General features: G+C 48.4%; 1 long non-coding RNA gene across 2 annotated transcripts in view; it reads left to right on the forward strand.

Annotated features, from left to right (window-relative positions):
- Positions 1-17,909, forward strand: part of LOC126507070 (uncharacterized) — a 42,813-nt gene that overhangs the window by 3,632 nt on the left and 21,272 nt on the right. Inside the window, exon 2 of one of the 2 annotated variants that reach the window (XR_007593412.1) lies at positions 12,663-13,066. This is a non-coding gene — a long non-coding RNA (uncharacterized lncRNA). Of the gene's footprint in view, positions 1-3,091; positions 13,067-17,909 lie in introns of those variants that run through there. The other variant, XR_007593411.1, reaches the window with a different exon arrangement.

The raw sequence follows: 17,909 nt of genomic DNA on the forward strand, positions 1-17,909 counted from the left end.
AAAAAAAAAAAAAAAAAAAAAGGAAATAAAAGCAAAAGGCAAAGATCCATAAGTAAGGCTGAACTGAAAGTACCATGCTGACATGAAGTCTGTATTGCGGTGGGCCAGGAATTAACTATGAGCGTCCTAACAGCCAATGGGAAGGGGACAAAAAGATCAACTTTTAAGTTCAGAGAGGCACCCCTACTGTGACAGGAGAGACTTAAGGTTTCTGGTAGGAGACAGGATGTGTGTGTGTGTATACACATCTATTTTTTTAAATTTCTATTTATTTTTTTTTGGTTGGTAATATTTTGGGTCAATTTTAAGTCAGATGGATTGAGGGGAGGGAGTAGAGTTTATCCTGGGAGTTAGGAGCCTGGATTCAACTTCACATGTGACCTTGGGAGATTGTTGAACTTGTCTGAGTTTTAGTTCAGTCTATTAGAAGGAGGGTGCACTTGCCTTTGAGGGCCCTGATGATGACCCGACAGAGCCCATGGAAGGACTGGGCACACACAGCTGATCAGGAAGCCCAGCTAGCTTACTTCCTCTTGTCCTCTGAAAGCTGCCTGCCTTTAATAATAATAAAAATTATTATTTTTATTTCTCTTTGGTCCTTTCCTGCCTTGGGCCAGCTTCTCCCTCTACGCCTCAGACCAGGGCATTAGCTGGGCAGCTGGCAGGATGCCTGGGGAACTCAGTTGAGATTAGGGCTCCCTGCTGTGCCTGTGTCTGCAGATGACCTGCTCTGCCCCAGAGATTCTGACAGGTCTCACTCAGGCCATGGCTTTCTCTGCTCCTAGTCCTAGAGTGGCTGAGAACTCTGTTTCCTGGTTCAGTCTGGTCTGGTTCAGCGTGTGCTCCCTTAGTACGCCATGTGCCTTCCAACCCTCAAATCCCAGGAACAGATAAATAATTGTCCGTGTAATCCGTTGTTTTAACCTCCATCTCCCGACTGGGACTTGTGTCAAGGGCACAGAGTGCTGTGCCTGTCCCTCTGGTATTGTTGTCTAGAGGCCCAACTGTACCAGGACCAATGAGCGAATGGGATGAATAAATGAATTAAGGTTTGTCTAGGGCTGGGGTGAGGGTTCGGTGGGTAAAGGGCTTTCTGTGTAAGCATGAGGAACCCGAGTTCTGATCTTAAGCCTTTATGTAAAAAGCCGGGACTGGCAGTAGGTGCTTGTAACCCAAGTGCTGGAGAATGGAGACAGGTGAATCCTGGGCGCTTGTGGACTAGCCAGCCTAGCTGAAGCGGCCAGTGCCAGGTTCAGTGCGAGACCCTGTCACAAACATATGTATGTGTGTGTGTGTGTGTGTGTGTGTGTGTGTGTGTGTGTATATTTACAGAGAACATCTCAGTATTAATCTCTGCCCTTCACACATCACAGTCATATAGTGTTACCCTTTGCTACCACACACTCAAGTGCATACACTTGAGGACACCACACACGCACACTTATGTGAAGTCAGAATTCATCTCCATCTTGTAGTTAAGGAAAGCCAAGGGTTAATGTTGTTGTTTCTGGGATGGTATCTGGTAGTCTATGCAGGCCAGGTAGCCATGGACCTTGAGTCCTGACTCCACTCTTTCTATTTCCTTCCACAGGGAGTACAGACATGCATGACCCTGCCTCTGCTGTGTGGTGCTTGGGCTCAAACCCAGAGCTTCCTCCGTGCGAGGCAGGCTTTCTACCTTCTGCCCTACATCCCCGCCCTGATGCTCACTTTAAATAGAATAGCCATATACGTATCCCCCATTGCATCTGCTCCTCTTCTCTCTCCCCCTCCAAACTCCTCTTGTAATCCTCTACACCCCCTCTCAAATTCATGGGCTCTCCTTCCGTAATTTTTATCCCACCTTTTTTTTTAAAAAAATATCTTTTCCAAGTTAGTCCTCAGGTTCCATCCATAAAATAACTTCCTTAGCACGTTGGTACCTAAAGTTCTCGATGGGGTCAGGCACCCTGGCTCCCACCGTCTTCATTAGCCTCGTTTCTCTCAGGTCTGCCCAGATTTTCTTTCCCACATTCATCCATGGGGATGGATTTGTTTTCTTCCATGATCCTCATAGCTATAAATGCCGCTGACTGTCTAGTTTGTAGAGAACAGTGCAAAATGGAATGAACAGCTTCTTACTCCAAGATTAATGAGGTCTGGGTGTGGCAATGCACACATGTAATCCTAGCACCCAGGAGACTGAGGAGGTATACAGAGAGTTCAAGACCACCTTGGGCTAGATAGTGAGTTTGAGGCCAAACACTTTATTAAAGCAGGTAGTAAGACACTGCTTTAATAAAAATAAGTTGTATTAAATTATCAAAAAATTGCTTTAGTTTTTACTTGAGACATCAAGAGAGCAGCACCATTAAATCTGGCACTGTATTTTAAACCACTGGGCACTGCATGGCAACAGGGGCACAGCAGACCTGGTTCTCATTAGCATATCATTTAAATATCGAATGAATGGATGAAAGTAGATAGCCCAGGAGAAGTTACAGTTTTTCTGAGTTCTAGTTTTCTTATCTCCAAGGTGGGAACACCCTCCTTGCTTTCCAGGTAGGCAATGAGGACCCTCTGAGCCTGGGGCCACTAGATAAACCTTGGGGACAGGGCCTGGAACCAGTCTGGTCCAGGTGGACAGAAGCCAGAGGCCAGATTTGTATAGGGCAGAGTGAGGTTGGCCTGATAAGGTAGCTGGACTCTGCTCCCTGCAGGCAGCCAGAAGGCCTCTGATGACATAACTCTTGCTGGCCAGAGTCAGGGACTGCAGAATCTGTGGTGCCTCTTCTTTCTAAGCCCCATCGGGTACCAACGTGTACCCAGCACCGTGTTGGGAACTCTGCGTCTTTTAACACTTTCACCTTCATTTTGTAGCAAGAGTGCCAAAGCCAGGGTCGGAGAGAGAAAACGGTTAGCCACTTGGCCAGGGCAGAGTTGGCATGGATCCTGTCCTCTGCCACTGCCACTCTGCCGCCTGCTGAGAATGAATGACAGACCTGTGGCATGAAGGTGCTCATAGACCTGAGTATGCACACTTGGGCAGGCTGGCAGCGCACACCCTGCACCCTGTCATAGACCTGAGTATGCACACTTGGGCAGNCACACCCTGCACCCTGCCTGCGGATGCCACTGACTTTCTCTGAGGTCAGAACAACCTCTGACCATCCAGCAGGCCTTCTGCAGGCTGTATCTGGCCAGTGCTGGTACGGCAGACCCAGGGCACGGAAACTCTGAGACAAGCCGTATCTATTTTTCTGGGGAACTATTCTTATACAAATATTTGCCTTGCCTTTGGCTTTTAGGGCAGAAAAAATAATGGCTTTTTAAACCAAAAATGCACTAAGGTCTTCATGAGCTTGCTGTATAAAATTAAGAAATTGTGCATTATAAACAAAAACAAATGAAAGAAAGCAGGACCCTTGAAGCTCATCTTTCACCGCAAAACCATCATGAATGCCCCCCATTCACACACCATGTGACCCCAAATGTATAGCACATATAGGCAGCAAACAAACAATGTCTCCCGACAGCTCCCCTCCTCCACTCTTTCACTTTCCTTTTGAAGAACAGATGTCAAAGGCCAACTGCCTTCTTTGAGCCCCGGGATATGAATGTTTTTGCAGGGAGTTTAGACTGTGTAGTTTGACAAGGTCTAAGGTCACTCTGGAGTCTTACAGCCATCAAACTTCTTATTCTTCACCTTGAAATCATCTGTGTTTTGAGACCTGTTGTCAGATGGGGACACATACACACACGCACACACACACACACACACACACACACACGGCAGGCAAAACTTACATCTGGTGTTATGAAATTTGTTTTATGCTTCTCCTTAACTGTGTGGTGTTTGAACATCTTGGCTGTACATCCTCTGACCTCCACTTTGTCATGACTGCTAGGTGTTCTGGGCCTTCTCTGATGGTCCAGCAGCAGATGTGCCATGCAGGAGACGTCAAAGACATGTTCTGTTCCTTTGAAGTCTATGGTAGCTCATGGTGTCCAGGATTTGAGAACTGTGGAGTCTGTAGCTGGTTGTGGCCTTCAGGGTAACGTGGAGGAGACTGACCTGTGAAAAGAGCCCAGGGCTACATTTTCCATCCTGGAAGTGAGCTCTTATACTGACTTTTCCTCTGCTGCTCATATCTGCACACTCCTCCTAATGTGCATGCGTGCATGCATGCACACACACACACACACACACACACACACACATGCACGCATGCACACACACACTCCAGAACAGCAGAACCTTAGAGTCCCTAATACCAGGAGAGTCTTCCTTGCCACACAACCCACCCATTGTCTTGAATGCGAACCTGACCTCCAGGTTGTGGAGTGGGCAGGCTGAGACACTCCTCAGCATGTCCAGTGCTACCACAGAAGCCTCACATGTTGGTACCTGTGGCTCTCTGAGGCCTTCATAGATGAGGAAATTCTGAGGCTCAGACAAGAGCATCTTCGGTGCAAATAGAGCCAGGAGCAGAGTCTGTGCTATACCTCATTGTCCCTGTACATCTCTGTGGGCGGCTCTCTAAATATGTCCAGTTGTGGGATCTAGAACTCTTCACTAAGATTCTCTGGGCTGTAAAGATTCTTGGCCCGACTGCCTCCAACTTTCCCAGCATCCATAGCCCCTACACAAACACTTTCACAATCCAACTTCCCCAAACATAAAACCAACAGAGCCCTTTCCTGTCATCCCCAGGGTCTAGGAGATGAATAATGTCCTCAGACAGATGTCCATGTCATAATCCCTAGACCCTGAAATGTTTCCTTGTTTTGGCTAAAAGGACTTTGCGGGGCCATCAGCCTTGGGGTGGGGCATGTGTCATGTCATCACAAGGGATCTTTCAACTAAAAAGCTTTCCTAGCTGTGGTCGGGGTAGGTATGGTTAGACAAACCACGTTTGGAAGCACAGCACTGCTAACTTTGCGTGGGGGGGGGGAGTAGAAAGAGGTAGGAGAAACCAAGGAGGTGCCCCTCCCAAGCTGGGAGGCAAAGAGCTCCCAGAATGGTACACATGGTACTTTGAGATTAGCTGTAAGAGATTCCCATGGATTTTTAGCACACATGTGTGACTGAAATCAAAAAAGTAGACCTGTGATTTCTTCAGGAAGCTCCATTCAGCCACCCGCAGGTCCTTCCCCGGTCATTGTGCACACATGTGCATACAATTACGCTGCTCCTCAACTCAGGGTGAGTAGACAAGGCTAGGCACAGTCCTGAGGAGGGAGAAGAAGGATAATGTTAGTCTTCTAATTCTGATACTGATGATAGCAACACCCTGGCCTTGGGCATTCTGCTAAGTGCTTCACAGGTGGCAGCTCAGTCACTATAATGATGCTAGGAGGCAGGTCAGGCTCCCTTTACCTATGTCCCATTTACCCATTTTATAGATGAGGAAACTGAGACACATAGAGGTTAAATAACTTGCCCAGGGTCTCACAATTAAGAAACAGCTAGAATTGGACCTAGGCTATCTGGGTCACATTTTTCATTTTGGATATTTTGTGTACACACATGCGTGCACACACACACACTACTACCCAGTTCTAACCTAACCAGCCTTCTTCCTTCGGATTCTCCTCCCTTCTCTTTCCCCTCCTACCTCCTATCATTACTGTCTAAGGGTTATAAGAGAAGCCATGGGTGCAGCTTTCTAGGGGTTTTTGTTGTTGGGTCTTGTCAAAGCTTTTGGTAATGGAATATGTCAAGGAAAGAAAAGTTGCCGATGTTTTTCATTGCCTTTTACATTTCCTTTTATGAAACTCCACCCACTTCAGCTAGATAATTGGATCGATGTGATGTGTTATTAATTGCACATGGTGAGTCAATGTGTGAGGCTTGGCACAAGGCTTCGGGCTTGTCAGCTCACAGAAGTGGGGACATTCTGGCTTGGCAGGAAAGTGGACCGCAGCAGGGTCTTGCAGGTGGTCCCGCTCTTGGGGGGTGTTTTCCTGAGTTAGGCAGGCCGGCGACTGATTGAGGAACTTTCCCGGTTTTCTGGGAGCTAGCAGCTGGCGGTTCCTACCCAGGTCCCTACTTGCCTAGGGGGAAGGCTGGGCTAGGCTGCCGGAACCTGTTAGTCTGGTTTGTAAGCTCTTTACCAGGCTCTTAGGGAAGGAGGGAGGAAGAAAGGAGGGGGAGGGGAGATAGAGGAGATGGAGGAAGGGTTAATAGGAAAGGGGGTGAACAGGACTGTGAGGTCAAAGCAGGGGGGCAGTGCTAGAGGACCTGGAATAGCAGGGGTCTTGTTTCCATAAAAGTGCCTTGAGAAGGAGGTGTGCCATGGAACACTCTCAGGAGCATCCTGAGAAGGAGCTGGGTTACATAGACAGTCTTTCTTCCTATGCACAGGTACTTACAGACTAATGGGCAAAAGAATTAAGATACAAGTCATTTCCTATTGTCACTCCCTACTACCCAACCTAGAGACCCCCGCCTTCTGCCTTCTGACTCACATGATTCTTCCCCGCCCCCTCCTTTCTTCCTTCCCATAGCTACTTGGAGGCTGGCTCTGTGCTGTGGATGGGGCTTAGAGGAGACCTTGGCCCTCTGTGTTTTATAGCCTAGGGTCTCTTAGACCGCATCTCTGAGTGGCAGCCAAGCTATCTGAAGGCTGAGCAGGTGGGACCAGCAGAGACTCTCCACCCAGTACCCCAAGCCTGACTTACCTCATGTCAGCTGACAAAGCAGGCTGGTGGCCCTAGCTGCTTGGTTGAAACAGTCAAGGCTCAGAAAGAGCAGATGACTTGTTCAAAGGTCACAGGCAATGGTGGGACTGAGACCTAGGTCAGTTTGACTCAAAACTCCACAGTCATCGGCTAGAGCACTTGGGAAGGTATTCCAGGCCAATGAAGAGTAGGGAGGGTGTAAAGGTGTGGACACTTAAGGGCTGGGGCCCGGCGTTCTGTTATGTGGGAGACCCAAGTGTGCACATGTACGGGTGCCGGCTCCTGATAGGGCTTCCTAAAGGTCTGAACAAGATATTTTGGGAGGGTCAGCGACAGTCAAAAAAGATGCTGAAAGATTTCCTCTGCAAAATGGGAGGGCCTGAGAGGCAAAGTGGCTTGGTGCTTGGAGCATGGGTCCCTGTGGAAGGCTGCATTCAAATCCTGACATAGTCACTTGTTTCTGGGAGCAAGTCTCTTGACCCCCTATGGCTGCTTTGTGAGCCCTAAGGAAGGCCTGTAGGCGGAGTTGTTTTCAGCACCGAGTAAGTGCCCTATTTCGTCCAGAGCTGGGCATATGGTAAAGGCTGTCAATGCCCATGTTTTCTTTCATACTGACATCAGGGCTAGTGTGGAGTATCCGGAAGCCTCAGGAAAGGGAACTCTAGGGCCAGGGCCTAGCAGTTCTGGGAGGTTGAGCTGGGCAGCCTTCCCCTCCCCGCCAATGCCCATTGTCTTTGCCCTAAGCTTCTGAGTGATGGGAGGAGGGGAGGAGAGGAAAGAGAGGTTCCAAAGGTCACCCATGGGGCCTGACTCTCCCAGGAAGCAAGGGCCACCACAGTCTCTGTCTCGCAGCAGACTCCAGCAAGCTGGTCTTGGGCAGGCTGCATTCCTCTGCTGCTCTTCAGTGGACATGAAGTTGGCCTGGTTGAGTCTCAGGACAGCTGGGCTTTTGCCTCTCCTGCCCCTGCAGCCGCCCAGTTGAAAAGAACAAAGGGTCTCAGGAGAAGCACCATGGCCTCAGAGGTGCTGGCAGGTGCTGCGGTGTGTGCCCTCCTCACTCACGGGCAACTCACCCTGATGTGTGGCTTTGGTTAGTTGTGCAGGAGCTGATTGTGTTAGACACAGAGACACTCTGTGGCTAACATCCCTAGCAGGCACAGGCTGTGGGAAATAGACCCCGGGGATACCGGTAGAAGCTGAAGAAGATGCCTTAATGCCTTTGAAACCAGAAGCAAGAAACTGGAAGAAACAAGAAGCTGTTGTGTCAATAGACACTGGGTGGAAGTTTAACCTTTTTATGGAGAAAGGGCCCCATGAATACTTAAGTTTTCCAGGTCCATGAAAACCATACACAGCCCAGTCTTTGCACTCCCTTCCTTCAAGGATTGAGGTCTCAAGAAACAAAAGACTTAGAAGCTGGGTGCACATGGCATTGGGTTTGGGCCTTGGTTGTATTACTAGCTCTGTGATCTTGGCTAAGTGGCATAAACTCCCCGGACTCCGGTTTATTCATTTATAGAAACAGATGACGAGTCTTCACAAGGGGACCTGGGATGAAGTGAAAAGAATCCAATATAGCAAAGTGATTAAGGAGCTCAACCAAACAGAGATGTGAGTGTGGTGTCTAAAGCCACTCACTTGCTAGACTCCCCCACTGCTTGCTAGGCTTCCCCAATGCTTGCTAGACTCCCCCAGTGCTTGCTAGTCTCCCCCAAGCACTTGCTGTGGACCATGCTTTATGTTGGGCATCTTATCACTTGGCCTCGGCCTATTCCCAGGTCTTATTTACAAATCTTGATCCCCAACTCCTGTGCCTGCTTCTTCATCACCACCCTTCTCCTTACTCCTGGCTCACAGAGACCCGGGGGTCCCTTCCTTTTCTTTCACATCCTTAACCGCTACTGGCTCCTAAGACCCTGCTTCCCAGATGGCCAGGCAGCTGACCGTTGACCCAGTAGAGCCCAGCTGTTATGGCCTCACTGTTGGCTTCCTATCAGTTTCCAAGCAGCCCCCTGTCCCAGTGGGTCCTACTTGGACCAGAGACCAGCAGTTCTTCTGCAGAGCCACACCCAAACTCAGATGAATGCTGTCTGGCTCCTTTTACATTCTCTGGCAATCTGCAGAAACTTGGGCCAGGCAACTTCCCACTTGAAATGTTGACAAGTGCTGCCTCCTAATAAAATACAAGCCTGCTTTATATCTTTTTTTCCTGCCAAAGGCATCAGCGGTGATTGATTGATTGATTTAGAGAAATTAAAACATGTCACATATTTTATAAGCAACTTAACCATCCTTGCAGGAACCTGAATAACTGACATAAAGATGCTGGCTTTAAATGTGGAAATAAATATTTTTCAATATTCAAATCAGTATCAGATATGGAAAAAAATGAATAAGGAGCAAAAATAATTCATTTTCTCTTAAGTGGCACTCAGTATGTACTTCTGTAGCTCAGTGCATACTTCTGTAGCTCCAGATCTTTGGTCAGGACTGGATAAAGATGGATGCATAAAAACATAACCACAAATACAGTCAAAGATGCTCAGTTCAGGGGCTGGACAGTGATCATGTCTTAAGATCATACCAAATCTTGCCACTCCTCAGAACCTTCTAGATCTTACTCACTTCTTTACCCCTATCTTATCCAATGAGATCCATATTCTCCACCTCTGAGACACAGCTTATTCATCCTTTGCTTGGAATACCATTTCCTCTGGATTTTCTTGAACACGTGATCTAGGAGGGTAGAAATCCTGACTTCCTAGTGATGTCTCACATTCCGTAGGTGCTTGCTAAACGTTTGGAAAATGTGTGATCACTTTGTGAAACTTCCACTTAAGTTTCAAAACCTCCACCAAATATCTGCTTTCCCTACCTCGTTTTTAAATTATCTTTGTGCTCAATAGGGCCTAGCACTATAGTCTCTGCTTCCTTGCTGCTTTGTGTTGACTTAACTCACCTTAAAAAAATTATCATGCATATGTGTGTTGTGTGTGTGTTTTGTGCAAGTGAGTGCAGGTGCCCATGGAGGCCAGAAGAGGCACTTGAGTCCCCGGAACTGGAGTTATAGACAATTGTGAGCCTCCATGTGGGTGCTAGGAATTGAACCTGGGTCCTCTGGAAGTGCTTTTAACTCTAGGGGCCATTTCTCCAGTCCTCTTTGTTTTTTACATATCTACAAAAAACAAGGGACATTCTAGACTTTGGAGTCACCAGATATGGGATGCAATCTTTTTTCTGACCATTCATTCATTTATTCATTCATTCATTCATTCATTCATTCACACGTTCAACAGAGAGTTATTGGGTATCTGGCTCCTATGTGACAATCACTGGGAATTACATGATGAGTAAAGACAGTGTGGCACCTGCTTCTCAGGGAATTTCTCACAGGTGTACCACTGCCTTCCTATGCTTTGAATTCCTTAGCTGTAATTTCCTTGGGAGCTGATTAAGTCAGGAGGTACTGGGAGGCACCTGGTGCCTGTGAGGTGCTCTGTAGACTTTGCCCAGTCCTCAGCTTCTTCTGTGAACTATGAGCTTTGCCTGGGGATGGGGGAGGTGTCTGTTTCCTTTCTCTGCCCTCAGACATAGTCATTTCAGCTGCCACTGAGGGTGCCAGAGGGGCTCTTTGTGCCTGATTTCTTGTGACATTTTCTGACACACACACACACACACACACACACACACACACACACACACACACACACAAAATTGGCATGGTCAGATGTGGCCTGGCTTGGCTGCACAGGCTGTTCCAATAGCCACAATCATGTTTTCGGTTGGCGTGAGGCAGCTGTAGAGCAATCAGGAGTGCCAGAACACCCAGGTCTAGAAGGACACAGGGTAGCCCTAAGGAAGAGAAGGACACAGGGTAGCCCTAAAGAAGAGAAGGACACACGGTAGCCCTAAGGAAGAGCGCTTGGTATCTGGCCCCCAAGGTGGCTGAGACCCAGACATGGTATACTTTACCCAGTTTTGTGAGGGAGTTTGAAGAGATGAGATGGGGTTACAACTCCAGGATGAAATGAGGTAGTGAGGCCCAATTCTAAGACTAAGTAAGAGATAGGGTTTGAGTATGTTGGAATTCCACCTGCCTGTCAGAAGTTATTAATAATTTCATAATAATTTAGAGTGACAAAGCTCAGAAAACTGTGAATGTGCTCTGTGTTAAAGACTGGGCCTTCACAAGAGGGGATAGCTTAAAATTAAGGAGAACAACTGAAATTATTATTTTAAAAAAGATCAACTACAAATTTACATTGTGACCCCAGGTTTCCACTCAACATTTTGGGCTCATCTAAATAATGTGTAGGCAGTGGGAAAGCAGTGCCTGTTTTGTGAGGAGAGAAGGCTCCCTTTATGGTGGTGACTGGGTAAAAGGGGTAGTGGCCCAGAAACGGAGGTGGGAACACCAGAGAGGGGAAGTCAGGGGACAGCTCCAGCAAGGAAGGAAGGAAACAGTCCACAGGCCACGTCCCTCTCCCCCTCTGCCCCTGGGGCTCTTCTCTAGTTGCACTGTCAACCTGTTGTGTCCTGGAAAGCCCCTCAGTTCTCTTGACTGACCCTTTCCCAGGCTCTCCCCTCTGCTGCCAGTCCTCCACCTCTGCCATGGTCCATGGCAGACGCACATTGACTTAGAGGCTGTCGGGTCCACCCTGCTCGTGTACTGGGTACAGTTTGCTGCCCCTGAATTGCGTGTTTCCACTTTTCATTTAAAATGTTCGGTCTGACGTCTGTCTACTCAGCAGGACCAAGTGCTACCTGAGGGCGAGGCCTGTATCCACTTTGGTGTCGCTGTCACCCTGTCCCTCGCATAAGGACAGGCGCAGGTATAGCAACACAGTAACTACCGAGGAATGAATGAATGGCTGCCAGGGGCTGATGCCTTTACCGAGCCTGGCTTCCTACTCAGCCAAAAACCTGGGCCAGATGAGAACGTTCCAGTGGTCCACAAGAGCTTCTGATTTTGGAATCAATTCCACAGTCAAGTCCAGAGCATTGGGAAATAAGGGCCTGTGTCGTCAGAAGATGTCCTGGTGACGTGGGTACTGGGCACAACAAACCTATCACAGCTTGCTGCGGTCACGCCCTATCTTTTCAGTCTGCTCACAGGCTCTGAGGGCAGAGATCAGTACAAGACATGAGGGGACAGCGCCTTTCTGGCCTGCAGTGTGTGGGCACCTCAGCTGGCACCACTGCGATGCCTGGAACAGGGATCCACTTCAAGACACTTGTTTTCTCCTGTGTCTGGGGTCTGGGCTGGGTTGGCTCAAGGTCGGGCTTGGTGGATGGTCATCTGAAGAACCACACGTGGTCCCAAGTATCATGGTCTCAGGAAGTAGGGATTCTCTCTCTCTCTCTCCCTCCCTCTCTCCCTCCCTAGCTCCCTCCTCCCTTTCTTTCTTTTTATTGACCTTTTAGGTAGAATTTATTTGAAAGTCTGATTCAAGTTACAAGAATATTATTTTCTTTTAAGTAACTTTGGGAAGACATCTTTTCAGTTATCTCCATGTTTTTATTCCTGACACATTAGATTCCTCTCAGATAGTTAAATTTTAAAGGCATCTTTTCATAGAACAAAAAACAAAAGCTCGATAAAAGTAACAACGCGTGCCAATTTAGAAAAGGATTTATTTGTTTTTTTTTCCCCCAACATAATTTTTTTTATTAATTATTTGGGAATTTCATACAATGTACCCTGGTCATATTTGCTTCCCATTCCTCCGAAGTCCACCCTCCCACCCCACCCCTACTCCCCACCAAAAAAGAAAAAGAAAAGAAAAAAAAACCTGTTGCCCATATACTCAATGAAACATGGTCAAACTTCCAGTGGCCAGTTCCTTAATAAAAATGGAGTGCTTCCCCATCCCCACCCCTGCCTGAAGCCTTTACCTGTGAGGAGCTATACTTCAGCATCCCAATCACAGTTTTTAAGGACTCTCTCCAATAGTTTCCTGTCTGGACTGTTTATTTTTATTTTTATTTTTTTGTGGTAGGAGGGTAAGGAGAGGTTGTCACAGAAGCCGTCAGAGTCTCGCATTCTCTCAGTCATCAATGCGACTGCAAAAGAAGTTTCCTGGCCCATAGCAGCCAACGCAACATGGATCATGGAATCCCACATGGGGAAGCAGAGTTTCTTCGCGGAAGCTGATGCCCCCCAAGGGCTCTAGTCTGTAAAGTGGAGGTTGTATGACACACAGTGTCACCTCTGTATTCCGGTGTTCAGAGGTGGCCCAGCTCAAGGGGACGGACCACAGACCCACAGAAGCACTGTGGGAGGACTTACGACATCTGAACCGCCACGGATGACTTCTGCGTGGTCGATCTCTGGGATCAGGCTGGCCCACGATTACGCAATAAACAGAAGAACAGATCCACTTTCGATTCAGCTTTCACATTGGTAAAGAACATTCTAGTTATCTATTCCAAAGAGAGAAGAGGCTTGGTGCTTCTCAGGCCTGGCTTCAAAGCCTAGTTTTATGACCAAATCCTCGGGATCTTGGGCAAACCACTCACCTCACCTGGATCTCAGCTTCTCACCTCCATAGCGGAGGCAGTAGCACAGGGCAGCCTGATACCGCAGTTGAGGCTTAGTGAGCTACTGGAGGAGGCTGTGACCTGGCGAGAGCCCAGTGGTGGCTCCCTCTTGTCCTCATCCTTGTTCTTCATTGTCGAAAGTCAGAAGAACGACCTCTCAAATTGTCTTCCTGGATCTAGACCAGCCACGGCTAGCAGGGATTCAGTTTCTGTCCTTCAGCCAGTTGCTAAGTAAGGAGACAAAGATACAGAAAGAACCTCGGGTCAGTCTTTGGGGCTTCTGCATTCAGTGGGCATGGGAGGTGGTGGGAGGCATGGTGGGTGCGGCCTGTGCTTCTGGAGTTGTGCTTGGTGGGCCACAGAGCCCCTGATGCCAGTCTCCAGTATGCTTCCGGTCTGTTCCTAGTTGTCTGTGTAGATCCAGTTAAAATCTGACAGCTTATCAACTTCAGAAGAACTAAAGATAGGAAGGGTCATGTGAGCAAGGCTGAATTAAGCTTTTAGCTGCCTCCTAATATGGCCTAATGCTTGTTCAGTGCGGTGTTAAGCACTTTCATATATACTCTCTTTTAACCACACCAATATCTTTATGACGGAGGTCTTTGCATTGCCCCCACTTTATGGCTAGACACTACAGCTCAGAGACACAAAGTGACTTGACCAGGGCCTCATGGTGTGTTAGCTGCCAGCATACTGATATAGCACCCAACTGTTTGCACTGAACCAAAACGTCCTGAGGGGATAGGGAGGCACATTGTGTTCTGTGTGTCTGGAACATCTTAATGGGAGTGCTTACTTACTTCAGACGTTAGACTCCTTCCAGGAGAGGGAAAGAACAAGACCTTGAAGACAAGACTTCAAAGCCATGAGATGCTACTGCCCTGGCATGGGAGGGAGGAAGCTGATTATGGGACCAAGAGCATCTCATGCTGGCTGAGAGGCAACCCGTGGTGGTGTTACCAGTTAGATCTGTCTGAGAGCCATCATTTCCCTTGAAATCGGATGCACTTCCTCCCACTAGCAGGGCTGAGACCACAGTGGGCCAGGAGTGCTATGGTAGGCAGGCTTGCAGAAGGTGGGCCCTTTAGCCCAAAGCCTGGCATCAAACAAAGGGGTCATGCCAGGTAACTCTTTAGCTTCAGGGGTAGGGCTTTCTTGGCTGTTTAGTCAAAAATGGTTTTCTTGGTCCAGAGGTAAGGGTTATTGTCTTAATGACCATGCATCTTGAATTCGTGTTTTCATTGGAAAATGTTAAGAGTGCCAATCATAATGCATAGCTTATAGGATGATTGCAGCTGAATAAACTGTGGCATGGAGAAGCAGAGCCAGGAGCCCCAGGCCATACAGTAGTGGGTGGAGCTGGGATTTGAACCCAGACCCCTGACTGTAATCATGCGGTCATTCCCTATGGCTCTTCCAGGGAAAGACAGCCCTTGGAATGTCTGGCTAACACATGCCAGTAAAGGTGTTTCTGGTTCCTTCCTGCTCTTCTGCCTCCTCCTATTTTGAACATAGAATCCCTGGGCCCTTGGTGGAATTGGGGAGCCGCCTCACACAGGACATCAGTTTAATTAACCACATGTTCCTCTGTGCCAGGAATCAGACGAGGCCCTGGGAATATAACTCTCAATAAGGCAGGGCAGATACAGGGAGAGGCCCTGGTAGGGCAGAGTGCTGGGCTGTGGTAGTCATAGGGATTGTGGGTGACCTGTTTGTCTTACCCTACTTTCAACTGCCCAAGTCTACGCTGTCAGTGCTGATGGCAATCTAGAGATGGATCTTCACCAGGAATGCCCATGGCTGGTGAGTGACAGCCTGGGGAGTCACACTGGGGGACTCAGGTGCGTGTTCTGCCCCCACAGTCCCAGCAGCGCAGACTTCTGGCTGCCCGTAGTGGGAACTTGGCTGGTACCCTGGAGAAGAGGGAGAGGGTTTCAGAGATGTAAGACATACTAGAAGGTTTCTAATGCTAGAACAAAACACCATGCCCAAAAACAACTTGGGGAAGAATGGGCTTATTGTAGTTTATAGTTCCACCTCACAGTTTGTCATGGAGGGAAGTGAGGGCAGGAACTCAAACAGGGCAGGCACCTGGAAGCAGGAGCTGATGCAGAGGCCAAGGAGGGGTTCTGCATACTGGCTCACTCCTTCTGGTTCCCAGGACCACCTGCCTAGGGGTGGCACTGCCTACAATGGGCTGGTCGTTCCCATATCAGTCATTAATCAAGAAAATGCCCTGTAGACTTACCTATGGATCAATCTTGTGGAGATATTTTCTTAATAAAGATTTCTTCTTCATGGATGACCCTAACTTTTGTCAAATTGACATCAAACAAGCCATACAGGGTCTGTGAGTCAGATATGGGGCCAGCTATATCCTCAAAGAATCTAAAGGAAGTCTTTAGAGTGGATGGGGGTTAGCCCTCTGAAGGGGCCCGGAGGATGGAGAGAGAAGGAGAGATGAGTGTTCAGGGGACCCGTTAGATCTGGGGTATCTGGGTGGCCCAGTGAGGGTCTATGGCTCAGTGCAGGTGCGTCTGGTGGGGCGGGGCTGTGATGCCGAGGCAGATTATGGAGACCACAGAGAACAACATGTACTCCATCCTTGCATCTTGGGCAGCAACAGAGAATTGCAGGTAGGAAAGTTCAAGAAGGATTTAGAAGCTAAGTTGGTATCAGGCAGGCTCAGCTGGGCATGCTCTGAGAACTCCTCCTGGGGAAGAAGGAAGAGAACATGCTGGCCGATTCCCCTTCAGGGAGCTTCTTCTTGCTGCCTGTCTGCCCTCTCGGGGACCATAAAGTTGGGCACTGTGGGTAATTATAGGCTGAAAGAGGCCCAGGGCAGGAAGACTGGGGACCTGTGGGGGTTGGGTGGGGTGCCGTGAGCAGGAGCCATCATGCTGGCCTGGCACACGGAGACACCCGAGGCCCCCATAAAGTGGCTCAGAGCAGGCCCTTTTACAGGCATTCAGGGATGGAGCATGACATCACCACAAGCCAATCAGTGACACCCTGGCCCTACTTTTCTTCTCCAGGGCTTGTTTCTGTGGTGACTGAGGTAGATTCTTGGGAAAGTAGACGCTTTCTTTTGGAGTTCTTGTACTCAGTGGCTTCTGAGTGAGTCTCGGCGCAGGGAGCCAGGTTCTGAGGCTGCTAACGTTCTTCCAAGATGGAAGTGCCGCACCCCTCAGGCATTTTGAACCGGCTACCTGGGGTCCCCTTCCAACCACACCCTCCACCAATGAATCAACTTTTCACATAGACCCGATTGAGAGAGACCATCGACGTACTTGAAAACTTCATGAACGACAGCGGCTGGAGACTGAAGAGATGTGGATTTAGATTCTCCTTCCTCTTCCCACTGTCTGTGTCTTTCTTGGACAAGCCCATTGGCTCGGGAGCCTCAGTTTTCCCATCTCTGCCATGGGCCAACAACACCCACTTTGCAGGTTTAGTTGGTAGCACCAGGCTTAATGGCTGGGCATTAATACTTGACAGCCGTGAAGTAAGTATTTTGACTAAGTCATTCTTCCTTACCCTCGATTTAAAGATGAACAAAGACATACAAAGCCTTCACAGGGCTACTTCCCACACTCGATTTATGGGGTAGATGATCTTAGAGAAGACGGAAATGAGGCCCAGACAGACAGAGGGTCTTGTGAAAGCCTCTCCGGCTAATTAAGCTGTTTGTAGTTCTTTGGCGAAGCACAATCATTTGTTAACTCTAATTAAGAGAAACTATAAAACCAATAGAGAACCCAACTGAACGTTTGGAGAACAGGGGGTGAGGGATGAACCTTTCCTCCTGAGGCTGGCAGCCTAGCAGGGGTGGTGGGGACCCGGTTAGTCCATGCTGGCCTTGACCATACACTCCACAGGACCTTGCTCCTCATCCCAGGCGAGCCGTTACCATGCTGAGGGTTTCCTGGGACATCATAGAACTGAGGGTGAACTTGGCTTTCATTTCCCCCCAGTTGGAGTGAGATTTCAACGGACACCTCTTTGCGTCCACAGAACATGTCTCTTGTCTGTCCCATTTCCTTCAGATGTGTTCACAGAGGCGGGATTGGTGGCTCTCAGGATGGGAATGTTTTTGTGGCCTGTGGTGCGTATTTTCCAATTTACATCCCACAAAGGCCCTTGCTTTCTTTGCCTCCAGCCGAGTTTTATCTGTCTAGAAATTTCTACACAGCTTTACCAGCACTGAGTGTTACTGTTTGCTGTTTAGCTTGCTACACGGTATGTTGCCATTACCTTTTAAATTTTATTTTAACTAGCTTTATTTGTTAATTAAAACAGATGTGTGTGTGTGTGTGTGTGTGTGTGTGCATGTGTGTGTGTATCTCATGCGTTCCAGTGAGCTCATACTCTGATTTTAACAGTATTTGATGTATTTGGTGGTACTGAATAAAGCAAATGCTACGAATCACAAGAGCTATCGCTTCATGTTTGTAGAAAGCAAGCACATTGTCTGCCCTGCCAGACAGTGATGATTGTCATAAAACGGGGCTGCCTCCAAAGTTGAAGTAAACAAATGATTACAGTGTATAATGGAAGACTGACCCTGATGAATGAAGTTGCTAATGTGATTTCCTGGGGTGGATGTCAGCCAAGGGCTTCCCCTGTGGCTTTACAGTAGGTCCCAGTGACAGCTGTAAAAACGGGGGGGGGGGGGGGGGGGGGGGGGGGGGGGGGGGGGGGGGGGG

Source organism: Alexandromys fortis, unplaced genomic scaffold, assembly GCF_014885135.2.
Source record: "Alexandromys fortis isolate MF-2015 unplaced genomic scaffold, M_Fortis_MF-2015_v1.1 scaffold_27, whole genome shotgun sequence".
Classification (NCBI taxonomy): Eukaryota; Metazoa; Chordata; class Mammalia; order Rodentia; family Cricetidae; genus Alexandromys; species Alexandromys fortis.